Below are 25,777 nucleotides of genomic sequence, written 5' to 3'. Positions count from 1 at the left end.
TATAAATAGTAAAACCAGAGAAACTGATAATTTTGCAGTGGTCTCTTAATTATTTCCAGAGCTGTATATAAAGGTTGAATGAACTGAAAATTAGAGCCTTATTGTCAGAGTAGTTATGATCTCTTACTCTGTGGTCAGTGTTGGTCCGCCAGTTGGGTATGGAGGACCTAGACTATGAATAACACAGAGAATCTGTCCTACTCCTTCCACTGTGTTCAGTGTTATTAGAGCAGTAGTGTTTTACCTTGGGGTGGTCAGTGGGGTTCCGTCCACCCATCTCCAGGTCCCCTCAGTAACAGAGTCAGTCAGACCAATCCAGACTGTGTTGTTGAGGTTGAAGAGAAATGTCTGTTGTTGAGAAAGATAAAGATATACCTATTTGTTTGATCATATCTACCATCTGTACACCCATCTCTCTCTCTCTCTCTCTCTCTCTCTCTCTCTCTCTCTCTCTCTCTCTCTCTCTCTCTCTCTCTCTCTCTCTCTCTCTCTCTCTCTCTCTCTCTCTCTCTCTCTCTCTCTCTCTCTCTCTCTCTCTCTCCCTCTCTCTCTCTCTCTTTCACCTGTTCCTCATCACTGTTTATGATCACCAGGTCTGCTCCTCTCTCCAGACAGTCCTCTCTGCTCTCCTTCCAGGCTTTAGTCTCAGTAGACAGGAATTACCAACTGGATTCAAACTTCTGCCAGCCTTCAGGACAGGTTTGTTCTACAAGATGAAAACATGAATTTTCTTCAACTTATCACACTGGACACTTAATGAAAGAATACAGACACATGATAAAGTGTGTGGGATTAATAATAATTTATTACTGTAGGTTTACTCACTGAGATTGGAAAGCCTCCCGCTAAACAAATCTCTCTCAGTCTGTAGCTGGTCTCTCTCTTCAATCAGGGTGGTGTAACTGGTCTGTAGCTGGTCTCTCTCTCTGGTCAGAAAGCTGTAACTGGCCTGTAGCTGGTCTCTCTCTATTGAGTCGTGATGACCAATGACTCCATTTGTAAAAGGGAAAAGTTAATCAAACATGTAACTACCACACCATTGATGATTAAGTATGATTAAGTAAGCTACTTAAGTCTCAGTGACAACTTACTAAACTTACAGTAGACAGACAGGCCTATGATCCCAGCCAGTAGGAGAACACACAGCAGCCCCAGACACACTGCAGCAACTCCAGAGGGTCTCTTCCACCACTGAACATGAACTGAATCACAAATCATTAAAGTAAGATCTTTGGTCGTGTGTTTTACTTTATGATCCTTGATTGGGACAAATAAAGCTATAGAACTACATGGTACTCTCACCTGTTTATTGTGTGTGTGTGTAATTTATATGTGTGTGTGTGTGTGTGTGTGTGTGTGTGTGTGTGTGTGTGTGTGTGTGTGTGTAATCTTACCTGAAGCAACAACTCCGTCTCTTGGACTTGGCTTGAAGGCTCTTACGTTGGCATATTATTGCCATCAATGTCTGTGTTCTTCATTGCATCAGGCTCGTCATCTTCAAATCCATCTGAGTTTTCATAGACTCTCTCTGACATCTTAACACACTTGTGGTCAAATACAGTAACTTCTACTTCTAACCTCAGCTCTAAAGTACGTCTGTACCTGTGTCTTCTCCCTACACTGTCTTGAGATGTGTGGCTATTGGTACTGAAACTCTTTATCAGTCAACCACAGTGAAAGGGAAACTGTCAAATCAACACATCACTGGCCCCCACATGACTCCCCCCACTTTAGCTTCTAATGGAAATATGTTTGTTTCCCGTCCGCTTTTAAACCTTTCAAGATATAATTGAAGTGAATAACTATTTTAGCAGAGAAAAAAATTGGACCCTCTGAATTTGTACATAGATCATTACATTTACATTTACGTCATTTAGCAGACGCTCTTATCCAGAGTGACTTACAGTTAGTGAGTGCATACATTATTATTTTTTTCATACTGGACCCCCGTGGGAATCGAACCCACAACCCTGGCGTTGCAAACGCCATGCTCTACCAACTGAGCTACATCCCTGCTGGCCATTCCCTCCCCTACCCTGGACGACGCTGGGCCAATTGTGTGCCGCCCCATATAACTTTACTGAGGCTTTGACATCCCAGCCTTCATAAGGAGGTCACGTTATGGCTTGTACTCTGTGACCAGCCATCGATGGCCATATAGGGACCTGTTTTTCTATGTATACTGTCTCTGTGTGACATCAGTGTGAAGAGTTATTCAGAAGTGGTGGGGAAAATCTATATCTGTATCTTTATCAGAGGTTTAAAAAGGGAACTTTACGTGTGTGTGTGTGTGTGTGTGTGTGTGTGTGTGTGTGTGTGTGTGTGTGTGCGTGCCTGCGTGTGACATGCAGTGTGTGTGTGTGTCCTCTCAGTACTGTTCTGCCCTCTGTCTGTGTCCAACTGCAGATCACACTGTTTTCAGTATCTAATCACATTCAAGCAGGAGGCTGGTAGACCTTGTTAAATTACATTGTTGATTTTTTTATTAATATGTACCTTTGTATAAAAGCGATATATGTGAATAATGGAATATGAAAACTTGTTTTAATAAAAATAATAATAATTACATTCCGTGTACACACTTAAGCATTCAGCATGACCACCAACATAATAATATGCCATTTAGCAGACGCTTTTATCCAAAGCGACTTACAGTCATGCATGCATACGTTTTTTTTATGTATGGGTGGTCCCGGGATCGAACCCACTACCTTGGCGTTACAAGCGCCGTGCTCTACCAGCTGAGCTACAGAGGACAAACATGATAACTACTAGACATCATCACTTAACCATTCAGTACTGTATCCAACCCTCAACATCACTACTAGCCTACCAGATAGAGAGAGAGAGAGAGAGAGAGAGAGAGAAGAGAGAGAGAGAAGAGAGAGAGAGATGTGTGTATAGCCTACATGCAATGCTACATAGTGAACTATAAATCTTAACATTGACAATGGCTATTGAGTGATATATATGAATATACAGCACATTCGGAAAGTATTCAGACCCCCTTGACTTTTTCCACATTTTGTTACGTTACAGCCTAATTCTAAAATTGATTAAATTGTTTTTTTCCTCATCAATCTACACACAATAACCCATAATGACAAATAAAAAACAGTTTTTTAGAAATGGTTCCAAATATATTGAAAATACAAAACTGAAATATTACATTTACATAAGTATTCAGACCCTTTACTCAGTACACTGTTGAAGCACCTTTGGCAGCGATTACAGCCTCGAGTCTTCTTGGGTATGACGCTACAAACTTGGCACACCTGTATTTGGGGAGTTTCTCCCATTCTTCTCTGCAGATCCTCTCAAGCTCTGTCATGTTGGATGGGGAGCGTCGCTGCACAGCTATTTTCAGGTCTCTCTATCATACCAGGAAGATATATATTATAGAGGGGAAGTGGAGAACAAAGTCTAGCTGTTAACATATATTAAATATCATATGTAACAGCCCCAAGACAATTCAGGTAGTTTCCTGAACTCCCCCTTCCTTTCATCTTTCTGCTGATTTGGACCCTCTGTTTACTCCCAAATATACATCAACATGTTCAGGAGGTCCAGGACCACAAACATAGGTCATTATAATGTCCATACAATAGATTTGACACTACAAACTGCTCCAAGTAGATGTTCAGGATGGGTAGGTTTAACCAGTGAGGATGAGATGGCGACATAATTGGCTGCAGCTCTCTCTTAATGAACCTGATTGGTTGAGTAGTTCTTGAGTGACAGCTGGTTGAACCACTGAAAAGATCCACTTCCCTCTTTTTGGGACCCATATAGGGGAACAACAGTCAAATATGAGCATTTGATATTGTGCTTCTGTGTAACTTGACAACAACAAAGACTGACTGTCAAAGATTATTAAGTAACATCCTTTGATACCCTTTGATATCTCTACTACAGTCATTGATTGGTGATACAGTCAACTCCTATACATTGAATGTAATGGTGGTTTGGTACTGTTCAGAATGTTTGCACCAGACCTAAATTGGAGCATGTAAATATCTGCAGCAAGTAAGAAGAACGTATTTGAATTGGAATTGATTAAATGCACTTCATGCAGAGTGTGCACAAAGTCAAATGTACTAACTTCATGTTGTATCTGATGACGTGTCAAACATAACTACTGGTACACAGGAAGCTACAAGCAGTTATGATACAAAAAAAAATACAACAATAGGTGTGTTTGCACGCATGTGAGTGTGTATGTGTGTGTGTGAGGGTGTGTGTGTGTGGGTTTCAGACAGAGAGATAGTGTGTGGAGAGAGAGAGAGAGAGAGAGAGAGAGAGAGAGAGAGAGAGAGAGAGAGAGAGAGAGAGAGAGAGAGAGAATGAAGGAGGAAGTTGTGTGCACTGTAGGCTGCTGTATTGTTACAGTATGTTGTCATGGTGATGTTAAACCACTTTCTCACAAATCCAGTTGCGTTTCCTGTCACATGGCAAGTCATTCCAGGCCTTTAGAGGACGCTGATCGTTGTTTATCTCAGCACAGTCTTCCCCAGTAGGACCTGAATTATTAGGTTGTGGGTCATACCAGTACCTACAAGGTTAAAAACAGTCAGATATCATGGTAAATACCAGTACCTACAGGGTTAAAACAGTCAGATATCACGGTTAATACCAGTACCTACAGGGTTAAAAACAGTCAGATATCATGGTTATTACCAGTACAGGGTTAAAAGCAGTCAGATATCATGGTTAATACCAGTACCTACAGGGTTAAAAACAGTCAGATATCATGGTTAATACCAGTACAGGGTTAAAATCAGTCAGATATCATGGTTAATACCAGTACCTACAGGGTTAAAAACAGTCAGATATCATGGTTAATACCAGTACCTACAGGGTTAAAAATAGTCAGATATCATGGTTAATTCCGGTACCTACAGGGTTAAATACCATCATATATAGTGGTTAATACCAGTACCTACAGGGTTAAAAACCATCAGATATATTGGTTAATACCAGTACTTACAGGGTTAAAAACAGTCAGATATCATGGTTAATACCAGTACCTACAGGGTTAAAAACTGTCAGATATCATGGTTAATACCAGTACCTACAGGGTTAAAAGCAGTCAGATATCATGGTTAATACCAGTACCTACAAGGTTAAAAACAGTTAGATATCATGGTTAATACCTGTCACACCCTGGCTCTGGGGACTCTTAAATCTTGAGCCAGGGTGTGGATTTTCTATGTTTAGTTTGCTATGTTTTTGTTCTAGATCGTTTAGATCTATGTTGGCCAGGGTGGTTCCCAATCAGAGGCAACTGTAGCTCGTTGTCTCTGATTGGGGACCATACTTAGGCAGCCTGTTTGGCACTAGTCGGTGTGGGATCTTGTTCCGTAAAGGTTTGTGTTGTGTAACCTAGGACTTCACGTTTCGTTGTTTGTTGTTTTGTCGTAAGTTAAGTACCTAATAAAATGTACGCTTATCACGCTGCGCCTTGGTCCGTATCTTCCGTATACGATCGTGACAATACCAGTACCTACAGGGTTAACAACAGTCAGACATCACAGTTAGAACATCACAATCCTAAATAATATACAGACATTTTTCATATTAAAGTTAACTTTGTTAACTTCTATCATCAATGACACTAACCTATATTGAAAAAGGTTGAATGGAGCCTTATTCACAGATTAGTTATCATCTCTCACCCTGTGGTCAGTGGTCTGCCGTCCACCCATTTCCAGGTTCCCTCCTTAACAGAGTCAGTCAGACCAATCCAGACTCTCTTCTTGAGGTTGAACAGAAATGTCTGTTGTTGAGAAAGATAAACATATATACACTACCAGCCAAAAGTTTTAGAACACCTACTCATTCAAGGCTTTTTCTTTATTTTTACTATTTTTTTTACATTGTAGAACAATAGTGTAAACATCAGAACTTTGAAATAACACATATGGTATCATGTAGTAACCAAAAAGTGTTAAAACAAATCAAAATATATTTTATATTTCAGATTCTTCAAATAGCCACCCTTTGCCTTGATGACACCTTAGCACACTCTTGGCATTCTCTCAACCAGCTTCATGAGGTAGTCACCTGGAATGCATTTCAATTAACGGTTGTGCCTTGTTAAAAGTTAATTCGTGGAATTTCTTTCATTCATAATGCGTTTGAGGCAGTCAGTTGTGTTGTGACAAGGTAGGGGGGGGGGGGGTATACCTATTTGGTAAAAGACCAAGTCCATATTATGGCAAGAACAGCTCAAAAAAGCTAAGAGAAACGACAGTCCATCATTACTTTAAGACATGAATGTCAGTCAATACGGAACATTTCAAGAACTTTGAAAGTTTCTTCTAGTGCAATCGCAAAAACCATGGGGGGGTGCTTTGCTGGTTACACTGTCTGTGATTTATTTACAATTCAAGGCACACTTAACCAGCATGGCTCCCACAGCATTCTGCAGCAATACACCATCCCATCTGGTTTCGGCTTAGTGGGACTATCATTTGTTTATCAACAGGACAATGACCCAACACACCTCCAGGCTGTGTAAGGGCTATTTTACCAAGAAGGAGAGTGATGGAGTGCTGCATAAGATGACCTGGCCTCCATAATCCCCAGTCCTCAACCCAACTGAGATGGTTTGGGTTGAGTCGGATCGCAGAGTGAAGGAAAAGCAGCCAACAAGTGCTCAGCATACGTGGGAGCTCCTTCAAGACAGTTGGAAAAGCATTCCAGGTGAAGCTGACTGAGAGGATGCCAATAGTGTGCAATGCTGTCATCAAGGCAAAGGGTGGCTATTTGAAGAATCTCAAATATAAAATGTTGATTTGTTTAACACTTTTTTGGTTACTACATGATTCCATATGTGTTATTTCATATTTTGATGTCTTCACTATTATTCTACAATGTAGAAAATAGTACAAATAAAGAAAAACCCTGGAATGAGTAGGTTCTCCCTCTCCCTCTCTCTCTCCCTCTCTCCCTCTCGCTCTCTCTCTCTCTCTTATACAGTCTTGTGTGCTGTCCTCCCAGGTTCTCTCCTCAGTAGAGAGGAAGTAACAACTGCAGTCAAACGTCTTCCATCCATCAACACGTTTTCTCTGTTTGATGACACAACACAATGCTGATACAATACAAGAAACATCACATTTTATTTTCCATGATTCACTGGACTAGATCTCAATTAAGAAATTGAATTTATATTAAAGAAAACCAGCTCACTCACCAGAAAGCAAATTATGAAGCCTGTCTCTCTGACCAGTCAGGTTGTTGTATCTGGTCTGTAGCTGGTCTCTCTCTTTATTCAGGTTGTTGTATCTGGTCTGTAGCTGGTCTCTCTCTTTAGTCAGGTTGTTGTATCTGGTCTGTAGCTGGTCTCTCTCTTCAGTCAGGTTGGTTTTATAAAGAGAAAAATGCTTCTCTTCAGAGTCTTTGATGCATCTGTTATCTGGAAAGGATTGATATATATAGCAATTTCTTACTGCAACTGTAAGTTACAGGCATTAAAAACAAACAGTCTAAACCAGGGTTCTTCAATTCCGGTCCTGGAGGGCCGAAACACCTCTGTTTTTCATCCTCTCCTTCTAATCAGGGGCTAATTCAGACCTGGGACACCAGGTGAGTACAATTAACTACCAGGTAGAAATAAAAAACAGAAGTGTTTCGGCCCTCCAGCACCGGAATTGAAGAACCCTGGACTAAACAGTGCTAAAAGTGGACAGAATATCTTGAATGTGGTTTGCAAGTTCCTTAAACATGTCTAACAGAGGAGGCATTTAGTGAATTTGGACCTTGACTTGCTATTAGCATTTTTCTGTGTTTGTGTAAGTCTTTGTGTTATGATGAGTTTCTAGGGTATCAAGTGATTACGAATGTAAGGATGTACTTAGACACTTTTGATGGGGAGTTCATATATTTAATATGTACCATGGTTAGTTATAAAGAATAAGGACATAGCCCTGCCTCTGCCATCTTCCTAACTCCAGAACAAAGATCCACTCTCTCTACATATACACTCTGTTACCAGTCTCTTCCCGAACATCTGGTAAACCTCCATGGGCACTCCCATTCTTTGATGTTATTACTCTTTACCCCCAAGTCATATATCCTGTCCATCAATCATTTCTAAGATCAACATCAGTAACCTCCTTTGACATAACGGAATGTAGACTCTGTGGCAGGAAACCACTTACTCTATCTACTAACTCTCCCCTGGTCCACACAATACTATGACATGACATCATTACAATTCACTTTCTTTTTTATTATTTTGTGGTAAGTAAGATTACTTAACCCCCAACAATTCATATAAAATACAATATTCCCAATCAGTAGTATATATCTGACTAGATCCTAACCTATGCTAAATAACTGACCCATCATCTTATACATGCTACCAAGAAAACATCCATAGAAATAAATTGTGACCATCATGACATCATCCCCACAAATACAAAGATCCATAACCATTACTAAATTACATGGATATTATAATCTGGTCACATGAATATAAAAATAACAAAAATGTCCGTCTTCGTCATCCATGCCCAGTCAGATGAACCCCAAGCTTTTCCCTTGTCACTTGGGGCGCTATCTTATCTACTGAGATAGTCTTCTTTCCAAATCTTCAATCCTGTAAACCTTAAAATCCACTTTACACATCTCCATCTTAACATTCCTTATTCCTCAATCAACATTATCAATGGACTCTAAACTGGAATAACACATAGATGAATAATTTATCCTTTCTCTCCTTGCATTTATACTGACTGATACATCTCAATTCATACTCCTAATACCTTCCTATATGTCTATAATATTTCCCATAGCTTTATTTAAATTCCCAATATCTTCCTAATCTTAATGGCCAACATGTATCCCCCATATAATCACATACATTCCCTCTTTATCTACTATAATAGCATCCAATGCTATGTGATTATCACTTACATAGTCTAATGAGTGACATCTCAGACCCAATTGCTTGAAAATCCAAGACTGTTAATAGATACAATGTTTAACTCCGACTTTGTTCTACTATTATTCCTGAGATAGGTACACATTATAACACTCTATTATCACTCCCTGTTAAATCATCACATCCCTAAACTATTCATACTTTAAGAATTCAACCAAAATCAGATCACATGAAAATAGCATAACCCCCTGATAGGAACCAATTAAGTACTTGCCTAGCAACATAAATATTTACCACTCTAAACATCTATATCAATTATCACCCAATACTTCAAAAGTATATACTTACTAATCTATTAATACGTTAACCCAATTAATCAACATATTCATGATTTCATTCACAATCCTCACATTAACTTCCAGGTTTCCAACATTATGATTCAACAATGTCTACTCAAAATAAATCATAAGTGTATCCTAAGACAATACAATAATGTATCACTGTTTTTAACCCATATTATCTATATAAAACTGTTCTAAATTGTACAATCAATATCCTTCATTTTGAAAATATTTATACTAATACATACTAATGATTCACTTAAATCACTCAGTCATCTTATAAATTCTAACCCAAAACCAAATGACTTAACTCAACCAAATTTAAAATGACAATCCTTATTGATTCCCTTTATCCTTATCAATGAAAATTAAAACCCTCAACTTTATCACCCATTACAACTGTCAGAATGTACACTAATATTAACATACATTATAAACATCCATAATTCTATTATGACTTTCCTCATCCTGATAATAAATACAGATCAATATCTCAATGCATTCTTAATACTATTAATTTAGCAGTGTATATACAGTGGGGAAAAAAGTATTTAGTCAGCCACCAATTGTGCAAGTTCTCCCACTTAAAAAGATGAGATAGGCCTGTAATTTTCATCATAGGTACACGTCAACTATGACAGACAAAATGAGATTTTTTTTTCCAGAAAATCACATTGTAGGATTTTTTATGAATTTGTTTGCAAATTATATGGTGGAAAATAAGTATTTGGTCAATAACAAAACTTTCTCAATACTTTGTTATATACCCTTTGTTAGCAATGACACAGGTCAAACGTTTTCTGTAAGTCTTCACAAGGTTTTCACACACTGTTGCTGGTATTTTGGCCCATTCCTCCATGCAGATCTCCTCTAGAGCAGTGATGTTTTGGGGCTGTCGCTGGGCAACACAGACTTTCAACTCCCTCCAAAGATTTTCTATGGGGTTGAGATCTGGAGACTGGCTAGGCCACTCCAGGACCTTGAAATGCTTCTTACGAAGCCACTCCTTCGTTGCCCGGGCGGTGTGTTTGGGATCATTGTCATGCTGAAAGACCCAGCCACATTTCATCTTCAATGCCCTTGCTGATGGAAGGAGGTTTTCACTCAAAATCTCACGATACATGGCCCCATTCATTCTTTCCTTTACACGGATCAGTCGTCCTGGTCCCTTTGCAGAAAAACAGCCCCAAAGCATGATGTTTCAAATTATGGTGGAAAATAAGTATTTGGTCACCTACAAACAAGCAAGATTTCTGGCTCTCACAGACCTGTAACTTCTTCTTTAAGAGGCTCCTCTGTCCTCCACTCGTTACCTGTATTAATGGCACCTGTTTGAACTTGATATCAGTATAAAAGACACCTGTCCACAACTTCAAACAGTCACACTCCAAACTCCACTATGGCCAAGACCAAAGAGCTGTCAAAGGACACAAGAAACAAAATTGTAGACCTGCACCAGGCTGGGAAGACTGAATCTGCAATAGGAAAGCAGCTTGGTTTGAAGAAATCAACTGTGGGAGCAATTATTAGGAAATGGAAGACATACAAGACCACTGATAATCTCCCTCGATCTGGGGCTCCACGCAAGCTCTCACCCCGTGGGGTCAAAAGGATCACAAGGACAGTGAGCAAAAATCCCAGAACCACACGGGGGGACCTAGTGAATGACCTGCAGAGAGCTGGGACAAAAGTAACAAAGCCTACCATCAGTAACACACTACGCCGCCAGGGACTCAAATCCTGCAGTGCCAGACGTGTCCCCCTGCTTAAGCCAGTACATGTCCAGGCCCGTCTGAAGTGCATTTGGATGATCCAGAAGAGGATTGGGAGAATGTCATATGGTCAGATGAAACCAAAATATAACTTTTTTGGTAAAAACTCAACTCGTCGTGTTTGGAGGACAAAGAAAGCTGAGTTGCATCCAAAGAACACCATATCTACTGTGAAGCATGGGGGTGGAAACATCATGCTTTGGGGCTGTTTTTCTGCAAAGGGACCAGGACGACTGATCCGTATAAAGGAAAGAATGAATGGGGCCATGTATTGTGAGATTTTGAGTGAAAACCTCCTTCCATCAACAAGGGCACTGAAGATGAAACGTGGCTGGGTCTTTCAGCATGACAATGATCCCAAACACACCGCCCGGGCAACGAAGGAGTGGCTTCGTAAGAAGCATTTCTAGGTCCTGGAGGCTGCCTAGCCAGTCTCCAGATCTCAACCCCATAGAAAATCTTTGCCGGGAGTTGAAAGTCCGTGTTGCCCAGCGACAGCCCCAAAACATCACTGCTCTAGAGGAGATCTGCATGGAGGAATGGGCCAAAATACCAGCAACAGTGTGTGAAAACCTTGTGAAGACTTACAGAAAACGTTTGACCTGTGTCATTGCCAACAAAGGGTATATAACAAAGTATTGAGAAACTTTTGTTAATGACCAAATACTTATTTTCCAGCATAATTTGCAAATAAATTCATTAAAAATCCTACAATGGTATTTTCTGGTTTTTATTTCCTCAATTTGTCTGTCATAGTTGACGTGTACCTATGATGAAAATTACAGGCCTCTCTCATCTTTTTAAGTGGGAGAACTTGCACAATTGGTGGCTGACTAAATACTTTTTTTTCCCACTGTAACTACTACCCAAATTAGCAAATTTATATAAACCTAATTTTATTATCAACACAGCTAAGCAACCCCTCTATCTCCCAGCACTTAAATCTTCTGGCGTCTCTTCATTATGTACTTCAGACAGCTTCATAGTTCAAAATGACTTGCCCATGACAATGTCACAACTACAATGTATCATTCCATTCACCACCAACTCCACAACCTCATTGTCTTGTCCATTTGCCAACCATTATGCCCACATCATAACAACTGTTGCATTTGAACATATCTTTCTCCATTCTCACTCAATGGTGGACTCCTGCCCCACTCCTTCGAGATAGAAACATGAGAAAATCCCTTGATAGCTTCGATTGGTTGTTGTAGACCAGTTGCATGTAGAAGTGATATTTTACAAAAACATCTTCACTGATATTCATGTTCAGCCGGTTCATAGTTTGCTACTTTTATTTATTTAGGTTCACACCATGCTAGGCCAAATTATCCCTGCTATGCATCAAGACACCATCTGTATTTACCTCACTAGAAGACAAACATAACAGTTTAATTGATGTCATTTCTAATCCAATAAATCCATACAATCATTGACCATATGACAAATTATTATGTTTTAACAATTCTTCTTAATACCAATTTCTAATATACTTCCCAATTTCTGTTCACATCGCTCTGTATAGCATCCTTCTTGCATCGCACCAATATGGATTCAAGATTCACTGCTGCAACGACACACAGATATAAACACAAAAACCAAAACAATGCTCCACAGTGGCAGTTCCATCTTCCTCCTATTGTTTTTAACACTCCTACAGTGGGACAAATACAGTTGAAGTTTACATACACCTTAGCCAAATATATTTAAACTCAGTTTTTCACAATTCCTGACATTTAATCCTAGTAAAATGTCCCTGTCTTAGGTAAGTTAGGATCACCACTTTATTTTAAGAATGTGAAATGTCAGAATAATAGTAGAGATAATGATTTATTTCAGCTTTTATTTCTTTCATCACATTCCCAGTGGGTCAGAAGTTTACATGCACTCAATTAGTATTTGGTAGCATTGCCTTTAAATTGTTTAACTTGGGTCAAATGTTTCGTGTAGCGTTCCACAAGCTTCCCACAATAAGTTGGGTGAATTTTGGCCCATTCCTCCTGACAGAGCTGGTGTAACTGAGTCAGGTTTGTAGGCCTCCTTGCTCGCACACGCTTTTTCAATTCTGCCCACAAATGTTCTATAGGATTGAGTTCAGGGCTTTGTGATGGCCACTCCAATACCTTGACTTTGTTGTCCTTAAGCCATTTTGACACAACTTTGGAAGTATGCTTGGGGTCATTGTCCATTTGGAAGACCTATTTGCGACCAAGCTTTAACTTCCTGACTGATGTCTTGAGATGTTGCTTTAATATATCCACATAATTATTATTATTATTATTATTATTATATAATTTTCCTTCCTCATGATGCCATCTATTTTGTGAGGTGCACCAGTCCCTCCCGCAGCAAAGCACCCCAACAGCATGATGCTGCCACCCCCGTGCTTCACGGTTGGGATGGTGTTCTTCGGCTTGCAAGCCTTCCCCTTTTTCCTCTATACATAACGATGGTCATTATGGCCAAACAGTTCTATCTTCGTTTCATCAGACCAGAGGACATTTCTCCAAAAAGTACGATCTTTGTCCCCATGTGCAGTTGCAAACCGTAGTCTGGCTTTTTTATTGCGGTTTTAGAGCAGTGGCTTCTTCCTTGCTGAGCGGCCATTCAGGTTATGTTGATATAGGACTCGTTTTACTGTGGATATAGATACTTTTGTACCTGTTTCCTCCAGCATCTTCACAAGGTCCTTTGCTGTTGTTCTGGGATTGATTTGCACTTTCGCACCAAAGTCTGTTCATCTCTAGCAGACAGAATGCATCTTGTTCCTGAGCAGTATGATGGCTGCGTGGTCCCATGGTGTTTATACTTGCGTACTATTGTTTGTACAGATGAACGTGGTACCTTCAGGTGTTTGGAAATTGCTCCCAAGGATGAACCAGACTTGTGGAGGTCTACCATTTTTTTCCTTTTGATTTTCCCATGATGTCAAGCAAAGAGGCACTGAGTTTGAAGGTAGGCCTTGAAATACATCCACAGGTACACCTCCAATTTACTCAAATGATGTCAATTAGCCTATCAGAAGCTTCTAAAGCCATGACATCATTTTCTGGAATTTTCAAAGCTGTTGAAAGGCACAGTCAACTTAGTGTATGTAAACTTCTGACCCACTGGAATTGTGATACAGTGAATTATAAGTGAAATAATCTGTCTGTAAACAATTGTTGGAAAAGTTACTTGTGTCATGCACAAAGTAGATGTCCTAACCGACTTGCCAAAACTATAGTTTGTTAATAAGAAATTTGTGGAGTGGTTGAAAAACAAGTTTTAATGACTCCAACCTAAGTGCATGCAAATTTCAGACTTCAACTGTATATGCACAAATCTATCTTCTACTGTCCCCTCCATTGCGGTAGCCAGCAACGCCTAGTACTAACCACTCCTTCTAGATTCTGTCCAGCTCTGACTTCTATATTCCTCCACTGCCACATAGTCACCCATGCGCAGAAAAATCCCAGATTCTCCTTTCATGTTGGCAGAGTTGCCTTCACCAAAGTCTGCAGAACATTGTTAGTTGAGACACAGTATGCTACTTTACACTGTCTTCTTATCAATCAGTCAGGAAAAGTATCTATTAGGAAGTGCACATCCTTGCATCTTGTTATAGTCACTCTTTCCATAGACATGCCTCCACTACATTCTACCTTATACCACAAATACATTTCCACCTAAAACATGTAATCTAACCCATAACACATTGATTACTACTGCTCATATTCTTACTACAATATGCAAATATACCAATAAATCCTCTTACCATCAGTACTACCCCCTTTTCTGAACACATGAGTCACAACGTGATTCATGCTTTCAAAAACAAAACACCAACATTGTTTATTAAACCATAATAAAAATGAAATAAAAATGACAACATTTGATAATACCTTAACTTACTTATATCCCATAAAGTAATCCAAGATTAGTACAATTAACTAGCAACAGTTATCCCTCATTCAGGGAAAGCTCTCTCTCTCTTTTGTTATTTTATGGTTTGAATCATATATATTATTACCAAATTATAAACTAGTATTATAAATTACCCTCAACTCTGTAAAATAAACTATCTTAAAGTCCTCCTCTCATGCCTTTAGAATTAACAGTGTGGGTGATCAATTCACACTAGAAAGTCAGTACAGAGTGCAGAGGTCATTGAAATCATTCAACGAAATGTTCCATCCTATAGTATACTAATCATTACCAACATTCAAAACATTTCATAAATGTTGTGTACCCCAAGTGTACATTAAGTCCTCATGACATTTCTTCTCATAAGAAATCATGTATAACCAAATCTCATATAATTCACTGTGTGTGCTCCTTTGACCTGTTGAAGCCTTTACAATCAAAATAAGAACCCTATATAAACCTCATCCTAGGTGGGTTGTGTGTTTATTTGAAAAACCCTATTGGAAAACAACATACAAAAATAGTCAGGCCTTACTTAATTTTGTAGCTCCCTTTTACGACCTATTACGGCTTAACTTCACTAAACTGTTCCCCCTAGCCCTGCGCAACATTCCAATGAGATAAGGAAATCCCCTTTCTCCTGGAAGAGAAATTATACATGTCATTAACATCCAATTACAATCAGTAATCCAAAGATAGTAAGTACACACAAAACAGATACAGATATACACAGTCCTATCTCATCAATCATTGTTTGTTCCAATGTAATTCCTCATAACTACTCCATAATAAGATTATATAAAATCTCTAAAAAGATGATAACCACTCAAAATTCCTCGAGTATACAATGATTATTTTTAATTGATTACTCTTCATACTTTATACTCTTTAAATATCACAATGATTATTAAACCCTTAAATCTGCTCCATGTGATCTCATATCAAATGATCCATTATCGTTTACTTGATCAACAACATAGGAAAATCTGTTTCCCCTTCTATTGTTCCTGTCACCCCTGTAAATGTCATATTTAATTCATTAGCCAATACAATCACGTACTCCACATAAGTAAGCCTTGATATTTTATCCCAGGCATCTATTTAAAAATGGTTTGATACATTGTCTCCTACTTTCCCTTAACATATACTGTAGGGGATTTCTATCAATCCTGGAGAAAAATATCTCCCACTCAGAAGACACTAGATACTACCACGTTTTCTTAAGTTCACTACACCTTCTACTATAAACCTATAACCCCCTTTTTGTTAATTTAATCATCGCAACCTGTTGCATTGATGTTTTAAAATATAAACCTATTGTTTAATAACTTCATAACTTACAAAAAATGTTTACTTCTTCATCAGCCTAATAGTAAAAACTATCTCCCATTGTTCAACCTACCATAAACAGATTATTGCTTTTAGAATTAATGAACTGTCTGCATAACTAACTGTTGTTTAAACAAACTATAGAATTTAATAATAAAAAAGTTTTAATTGTCAAAGAACGTTCCATATTCAACAATCTAGACATGTTCTTCATATCATCCCAATGCTTCCTACATATGTCAATATAGCCCAACTATCACTACTTCCTTTCACCCTCTTACGAAATCATGTCATTAGTAAATTGTCTCCACAAAGCACTACTACCTAATAACATATTTTCATTCACCTAAATATAAATAATTATTTTAATACCAGTCTTATTAAACAATCCAATTCAACATCAATTTATCATGTCTCATCATCCAATTAACTTACTTACTTTGTAACACAGAAAACCCTCTACAATATCTATTATTCTCTATCGCTGACCTTCCATCTAACGGTACTTCAACAGATAACAAATTATTGTGAAGTTATAGTCAAAACTAACAAAACATCTATTCACAGATATGCAACTTTAATTACTATGTTATCCTATCCGCTATGTGTTGGTAAGACAATCCCTTTTACATAATGTTATCAATTCACCTAGTGATCTAGGTCAATAGCATCAATGTAAAAGTTTTGCTTTCTGTCCGTACCTGGGCTCGAACCAGGAACCCTCTACACATATCGACGACATTCACCATCGAAACACCGTTACCCGTCGCTCCACAAAATCTGCGGTATTTGCAAAGCAAGTTAAACAACTACTTCCACGTCGCATAGCAAGTTACGTCACCACTCTAAACGTCACTAGTTCTCACCACTAACTAGCTAGCCCTTGCACACCAAACATTCAACCCCCACAGCAACCATTGATCCTTGTACACCTAACGTAACACATCATGTCCCTTACAGCGCTCTCATGTTTCAGCTAGCCCCAATGGTTAACACCCGCAGACAAAAACATGGAAATTCTTCAATTTTTTACTAGCAGACCAAATAACACATTTTCAAACAGCGTTCTACATTTCCCTCTATCATAGGGTTTAAAAACTAACGTAACAACATTAACCATCCTAAATTGCTGTAGTAATGTAAAGTTTGATTCAGCTTATCTATTACGATAGTATGTCCATAATACTTCTGTATTGACCTCAACCAAAAGTTGCCATAGTTCTCAGTCAATGTTATATTTCCTTTTATTCTCAGAATTCCCCTGCTTCACTTCCCATAAAGATAAGACATTCGCTTCTCTATGCTTCCTAAAATACATTATATTTCCCCTGTAATCAACTAAGATCATAGTCACAGCTCATATGAAAGCACCCATCCGCTATTATCAGAATACATCGGATCTAGGTAACTGTCCTTTCTAAGTAGGCTACAAGTAACACTAAACACTTGCTGTAGTTTACCATCATATATTGAATTCATATCCAGTTTATTTATTTATTTATAGACATTACGCCACCATTCTCAATCGTTTAATCTAGCAAACCCTTAGGCAATGCCCCAAAAAATTACTACCACGCAATCGTCTCTCCATACCTGTTAAATAAGTGAGTCTTTCTATTTAAACCACGCATGCTTCAATCTTCCATTCAACATTACCAAACCAAATACTCTGTAGTACCCGTTCAAGCAACACATACCATCAGTTGAATTACACTCATAAATACAGATTTTACTTTATGCCATTGAAATGAGAAATAAATGTATGTGACATCAGTGTGAAAACTTATTCAGAAGTATGAGACATCAGTGTGAAGAGTTATTCAGAAGTATGTGACATCAGTGTTAAAGGTTATTCAGAAGAATGTGACATCAGTGTGAAAGGTTATCAAGGATATCAACCACCTGAGCCACTGCCTGTTCACCCCGCTATCATCCAGAAGGCGAGGTCAGTACAGGTGCATCAAAGCTGGGACCGAGAGAATGAAAAACAGCTTCTATCTCAAGGCCATCAGACTGTTAAATAGCCATCACTAGCACATTAGAGGCTGCTGCTGCCTATTGAAATCACTGGCCACTTTAAGAAATGGAACACTAGTCACTTTAATAATGTTTACATATCTTGCACTACTCATCTCATATGTACAGTGGGGAGAACAAGTATTTGATACACTGCCGATTTTGCAGGTTTTCCTACTTACAAAGCATGTAGAGGTCTGCAATTTTTATCATAGGTACACTTCAACTGTGAGAGACGGAATCTAAAACAAAAATCCAGAAAATCACATTGTATGATTTTTAAGTAATTAATTTGCATTGTATTGCATGACATAAGTATTTGATACATCAGAAAAGCAGAACTTAATATTTGGTACAGAAACCTTTGTTTGCAATTACAGAGATCATACGTTTCCTGTAGGTCTTGACCAGGTTTGCACACACTGCAGCAGGGATTTTTGCCCACTCCTCCATACAGACCTTCTCCAGATCCTTCAGGTTTCGAGGCTGTCGCTGGGCAATACAGACTTTCAGCTCCCTCCAAAGATTTTCTATTGGGTTCAGGTCTGGAGACTGGCTAGGCCACTCCAGGACCTTGAGATGCTTCTTGTGTTTCAGGTCGTTGTCATGCTGGAAGACCCAGCCACGACCCATCTTCAATGATCTTACTGAGGGAAGGAGGTTGTTGGCCAAGATCTCACGATACATGGCCCCATCCATCCTCCCCTCAATACGATGCAGTCGTCCTGTCCCCTTTGCAGAAAAGCATCCCCAAAGAATGATGTTTCCACCTCCATGCTTCACGGTTGGGATGGTGTTCTTGGGGTTGTACTCATCCTTCTTCTTCCTCCAAACACGGCGAGTGGAGTTTAGACCAAAAAAGCTCTATTTTTGTCTCATCAGACCACATGACCTTCTCCCATTCCTCCTCTGGATCATCCAGATGGTCATTGGCAAACTTCAGACGGGCCTGGACATGCGCTGGCTTGAGCAGGGGACCTTGCGTGCGCTGCAGGATTTTAATCCATGACGGCGTAGTGTATTACTAATGGTTTTATTGAGACTGTGGTCCCAGCTCTCTTCAGGTCATTAACCAGGTACTGCCGTGAAGTTCTGGGCTGATCCCTCACCTTCCTCATGATCATTGATGCCCCACGAGGTGAGATCTTGCATGGAGCCCCAGACCGAGGGTGATTGACCGTCATCTTGAACTTCTTCCATTTTCTAATAATTGTGCCAACAGTTGTTGCCTTCTCACCAAGCTGCTTGCCTATTGTCCTGTAGCCCATCCCAGCCTTGTGCAGGTCTACAATTGTATCCCTGATGTCCTTACACAGCTCTCTGGTCTTTGCCATTGTGGAGAGGTTGGAGTCTGTTTGATTGAGTGTGCGGACAGGTGTCTTTTATACAGGTAACGAGTTCAAACAGGTGCATTTAATACATGTAATGAGTGGAGAACAGGAGGGCTTCTTAAAGAAAAACTAACAGGTCTGTGAGAGCCAGAATTCTTACTGGTTAGTAGGTGATCAAATACTTATGTCATGCAATAAAATGCAAATTAATTACTTAAAAATCATACAATTTGATTTTCTGGATTTTTGTTTTAGATTCCGTCTCTCACAGTTGAAGTGTACCTATGATAAAAAATTGCAGACCTTTACATGCTTTGTAAGTAGGAAAACATGCAAAATTGGCAGTGTATCAAATACTTGTTCTCCCCACTGTATATACTGTATTCTATACTATTCTACTGTATCTTAGTCAATGCCGCTCTGTCATTGCTTGTCCATACATGTACAGTGGGGGAAAAAAGTATTTGATCCCCTGCTGATTTTGTACGTTTGCCCACTGACAAAGAAATTATCAGTCTATACTTTTAATAGTAGGTTGGCCGAGGGAGATTGACAGTTCTTTTGTGTTTCTTCCATTTGCGAATAATCGCACCAACTGTTGTCACCTTCTCACCAAGCTGCTTGGTGATGGTCTTGTAGCCCATTCCAGCCTTGTGTAGGTCTACAATCTTGTCCCTGACATCCTTGGAGAGCTCTTTGGTCTTGGCCATGGTGGAGAGTTTGGAATCTGATTGATTGATTGCTTCTGTGGACAGGTGTCTTTTATACAGGTAACAAGATGAGATTAGGAGCACTCCCTTTAAGAGTGTGCTCCTAATCTCAGCTCGTTACCTGTATAAAAGACACAGGGGAGCCAGAAATCTTTCTGATGGAGAGGGGGTCAAATACTTATTTCCCTCCTTAAAATGCAAATCAATTTATAACATTTTTGACATGTGTTTTTCTGGATTATGTTGTTGTTATTCTGTCTCTCACTGTTCAAATAAACCTACCATTAAAATTATAGACTGATCATGTCTTTGTCAGTGGGCAAACGTACAAAATCAGCAGGGGATCAAATACTTTTGTCCCTCACTGTATATATTCTTAAATTCCTTTCCTTACTATATTTGTGTGTATTGGGTATATGTTGTGAAATTGATAGATATTACTTGTTAAATATTAATGCACTGTCGGAGCTAGAAGCACAAGCATTTCGCTACACCCGCAATAACATCTGCTAAACACTTGTATGTGACTTATAACATTTGATTTGATTTGATGTCTAACCCTAACAGTATATTAAGACCAAAAAGCTACTTGTTTTGTACAGCTTTCTTTCCAGAGAGAGAGATGCCTACAGTCCACATTTGTTTTTTAACCTTTATTTAACTAGGCAAGTCATTTAAGAACAAATTCTTATTTTACAATGACAGCCTATTCCGGCCAAACCCTCCCCTAACCCGGACGATGCTGGGCCAATTGTGCGCCGCCTTATGGCACTCCAGATCACCGCCGGTTGTGATACAGCCCGGGATCGAACCTGGGTGTGTGTGTGTGTGTGTGTGTGTGTGTGTGTGTGTGTGTGTGTGTGTGTGTGTGTGTGTGTGTGTGTGCCCTCTCAGTACTGTTCTGCCCTCTGTGTGTGTCCAGGTCACACTGTTTTAAGTATCCAATCACATTCAATCAGGAAGCTGGTAGACTTAGTTAAAGGACATTGTTCCTTTATTGATTCATATGTGACTTTGTTATTCTTATTATTAAAGTGATAAGCAGGTTAATAATTGGTCGCAGCTTTACTTTTTTACTTAGCATAAGCCTATGTCAAATCACATGACATGTTTGTAATAAAATAATGAAGAGTCATTTTCCAGAGTACAGTATGTCTACATCCTCTCCTCTAAATCTAAACACAACTATTATTTGTCTTATTTTTTCTCTCTTCCTCATTCTCTTAATGTTCTTCTTCCTCTTCTATGTCTCTCTGACACTAAGGCTCTATCTCAATTAGTCTTTACTAGATTCCTCTCCTCCTATCTCCTCTCCTCCTATCTCCTCTCCTCTCCTCTCCTCCCATCTCCCCTCATCCTTTCAACCCTATTAGAGGAGAAGGTCCAAGGTCACTCCCCCTAGGATTGTATTCTCCAATGTGTTTTGAGACTGAGTCTGTAATACAATTTCACGTCTATGGTGAGTTCATCTCTCACTTCAACCACTAGGTGGAATCATCACTTAACCATTCAGGACCTTATCCAACCCTTAACATAATAACTATGATAAAAGAAGAGAGATAGATAGGGAGAGAGTTAGAGGGAGATGGAGAGAGAAAGTTTGTTACTGTGGGTTATTGTTACACCACTTTCTCACAGATCCAGTTATGATTTTTGTGACATTTGTCATCATTCCATGTCTTTACAGCGTCATCTTGTCCAAAGTATATCTCAACACAGTCCTCTTGCCCACCAGCATCATCAGGCTGTCCTGCCCCCCAGTACCTAAACAACAGAGATCCAGACAGTCAGACATTGTGGTACAAACATCCTTGTCAATTATTCACATAGACCTATGTTTTCTCAGCTTTAAAGCCACAATCATTCCATTATCAACAGGTCCCCTCAGTAACAGTATCCACCCATTTCCAGGTCCCCTCAGTAACAGAGTCAGTCAGACCAATCCAGGCTCTCAGTTGGAGGTTGAAGAGAAATGTCTGTTTTTGAGAAAGATAAAAAACGGTCACTTTTAATATATTTATCAAATACTGCCCACATATTAGTGTACTGATGAAAATTATACTTGCTCCACTTCTCTCTCTCTCTCTCTCTCTCTCTCTCTCTCTCTCTCTCTCTCTCTCTCTCTCTCTCTCTCTCTCTCTCTCTCTCTCTCTCTCTCACACACACAAACCTGTTCCTCTCTGCTGTTTATGATCACCAGGTCTGCTCCTCTCTCCAGACAGTCCTGTCTGCTCTCCTCCCAGGTTTTCTTCTCAGTAGAGAGGAAGTAGAAACTGGAGTCAAAGTATCTCAATCCCTGCTGACAATGCTGCTCTGTTGAAGAAGAAATGTGAACACATTGAGAAACTTAGCCAGTATCTCTATATTCATAAACCCATTGATCTATAATTACTGTTGATTTTACTTCTAATTTATCACAGTTTATATCTCACCTATCACAAAAAGCTTTGCCTGAATATGGCCTTTCTCTTCAGTCAGGTTGTTGTAGCTGGTCTGTAGCTGGTCCCTCTCTGCAGTTAAGTTGATTTTATAAAAGGAACATTTCTGGAACAAGTTGTTCCTTTTATCCTCAGAATCTTTGATGGTTTTGTTATCTACAAAGTATAAACACATAGTTACTAGCTAAAACACCAGGTAAATAGGCCTAGTAACCAGCACTTCTTACAAGTAGGTGATAAGCTATGAACTTGGACACAAACTCACAGTAGACAGACAGGCCTATGATCCCAGCCAGTAGAACACACAACAGCCCCAGACACACTGCAGCAACTAGGAAGGTTCTCTTCCCTGAGCTATCAGGCTCTGTGGACACATACAAGAGACGTTTACGTTTGTGTGTGTGTTACCTGAGTGCTGGTCTCCTGGTCCATTATTAGGAGCAGTGTCTGCTGTCTCTTCTCTCCTGATGCTGGTCTCACCGTCTCTCAGGGTGTCTGCACTGACGTAGATATCCACAATACTCTCTTCCATCTCACATCTGTTAAACTTGACCCTCTTGTTCATATCTGGTTCAGCATAGATGACCATTGACATCTTTAACAATGCCTGGGTCTTTCTTTCTACATAGGTCTACTATACATTAAGTCTCTGCTTCTAGACTTAATGTGGTGGTCTTCCAACATGGCCGCCAGGAGGCGTCGTACGTCAACTTCAAGCCCTCTATACGTAAAGTCTCTGCTTCTAGTGATATCTCTGTCTCTGAGTCATCTGTGTTTCTCTGTCTGTGTGACTTCTGTAGGTGTTAACTCTAGGGAAGTATCAACATAATGACACGGGTAGTTGTGGCTATGCTAATACAAAAAATAGAACAGGTTTGCATACTTTTGTGCATGTGTGCATGTGTGTGTGTGAGAGATTGTTACAGTGGTTATTGTTAAACCATTTTTTGCGGCACAATATAAATCATTCCATGTCTCTACATGGTCATCTTGTCCAGAGTATATCTCAACACAGTCCTCCTGCCCAGGGAATGGGACTTGCTATTTGTGATGATGGACATGACACTATCATACCAGGAAGATATAGATAATAGAGGGGAAGTGGAGAACAAATTCTAGCTGTTAACATATATTAAATATCATATGTAACAGCCCCAAGATAATTCAGGGAGTTTCCAGAACTCCCCCTTCCTTTCACCTTTCTGCTGATTTGGACCCTCTGTTTACTCCCAAATATACATCAACATGTTCAGGAGGTCGAGGACTACAAACATGGGTCATTATAATGTCCATACAATAGATTTGACACTACAAACTGCTCCAAGTGGATATTGAGGGTGGGTAGGCTTAACCAGTGAAGATGAGATGACAACAGAAACCACCCGGGCTTTCCTTTACTTTTACAGTTTAGTCATTTAGCAGACGCTCTTATGCAGAGCGACTTCCTGGAGCAATTAGGGTTAAGTGCCTTGCACATCGACAGATTTTTCACGAAGTCAGCTCGGGAATTCAATCCAGCAACCTTTCGGTTACTGGCCCAACGATCTTAACCGATAGACTACCTGCCGCCATCTCTCTTAATGAACTTGATTGGTTGAGGAGATTTTGAGTGACAGCTGGTTGAAAATGTGAAAATATCCACTTCACTTCCCTCTTTTGGGACCCATATAGGGGAACAACAGTCAAATATGAGCATTTGATATTGTGCTTCTATGTAACTTGACAACAAAGACTGACTGTCAAGATTGTTAGGAGAACACACAGCAGCCCCAAACACACTGCAGCAACTCCAGAGGGTCTCTTCCACCACTGAACATGAACTGAATCACAAAATATTAAAGTAAGAACTTTGGTAATGTGTTTTACTGCATCATCCAGGATTGGGACACATAAAGGTATAGTACTACAGGGTAATCTCACCTATTTAATGTGTGTGTGTAAATTATGTGTGTGTGTGTGTGTGTGTGTGTGTGTGTGTGTGTGTGTGTGTGTGTGTGTGTGTGTGTGATCTTACCTGAAGCAACAACTCCATCTCTTGGACTGGGCTTGAAGGCTCTTACGTTGGCATATAATTGGCCATCAATGTCTGTGTTCTTCATTGCATCAGGCTCGTCATCTTTAAATCCATCCGAGTTTTCATAGACTCTCTCTGACATCTTAACACACTTGTGGTCAAATACAGTAACTTCTACTTCTAACCTCAGCTCTAATATACGTCTGTACCTGTCTTCTCCCTGGACTGTCCTGAGTCAGTGTGACCTATGGTAGTGACACTACATTTTAAACTGCCAACCACAGTGAAGGGGAAACTGTCAAATCAACACATCACTGGCCCCCACATGACTCCACCCACTTTAGCTACTAATGGAAACATGTTTGTTTCCCGTCCGTTTTAAATGAGTCAAGATATTGTCAAAGTCGCGTCAATTCAAATCTGGTATTAGGAACAAAAGAGGTCAACACGACTTCTAAGATCTACTAGTTATTTTAATTAATGCAAAAACCTTCAATGGTAAATATGATGTTTCGTATATACGGGCTCTCTGTGATGCCTCGCAGGACACTCCAGAGAACTAACACATTGTTTCAGAAACAATACCCAAATACTCTGACAGAGGAAGTTTCCCACTTCTCTGCTGGCCAATTAGAGTAAAGACTTGAGCGTGGTTTAAACTTTCTCAGCCAATCCGTTGGTTCAGGGGTGGGTCTCATCTCCTCGGCGCCATTTGTTGCACACTTCAGCCAGGCACAAGATTATCATAACAACCTATCATAGTGAGAAGAGCCAGCTCCCTTAGACATCATTCCTATGTCCAAGGAAGGCTCACAGATCACAAAGAACCATTATAGTCTAGCATTTGAAGACACAATCCTTATCTTATTTTACCCACTAAAACAGCTCTTCACATCAATCACAGCCTCCCCAGGTGTCACAACCTACATTAGCCCAGTCAAGAATGCATTCTTTCTAAGTTAGTCATCCCATCAGTTTAGGAGAATAATAAATCCCCAATAATCCCCCTTTTCACACCTAATAAGGTGTG

General features: G+C 39.6%; 1 pseudogene; it reads right to left on the bottom strand.

Moving 5' to 3' along the window:
- Nucleotides 1-240: 240 nt before the first annotated feature.
- On the bottom strand, nucleotides 241-24,889 carry LOC123481123 (annotated as a pseudogene).
- Between the last annotated feature and the right edge of the window lie 888 nt (nucleotides 24,890-25,777).

This window comes from Coregonus clupeaformis, unplaced genomic scaffold, assembly GCF_020615455.1.
Source record: "Coregonus clupeaformis isolate EN_2021a unplaced genomic scaffold, ASM2061545v1 scaf0315, whole genome shotgun sequence".
Lineage (NCBI taxonomy): Eukaryota > Metazoa > Chordata > Actinopteri > Salmoniformes > Salmonidae > Coregonus > Coregonus clupeaformis.
This window is presented reverse-complemented; position numbering and strand designations above follow the sequence as displayed.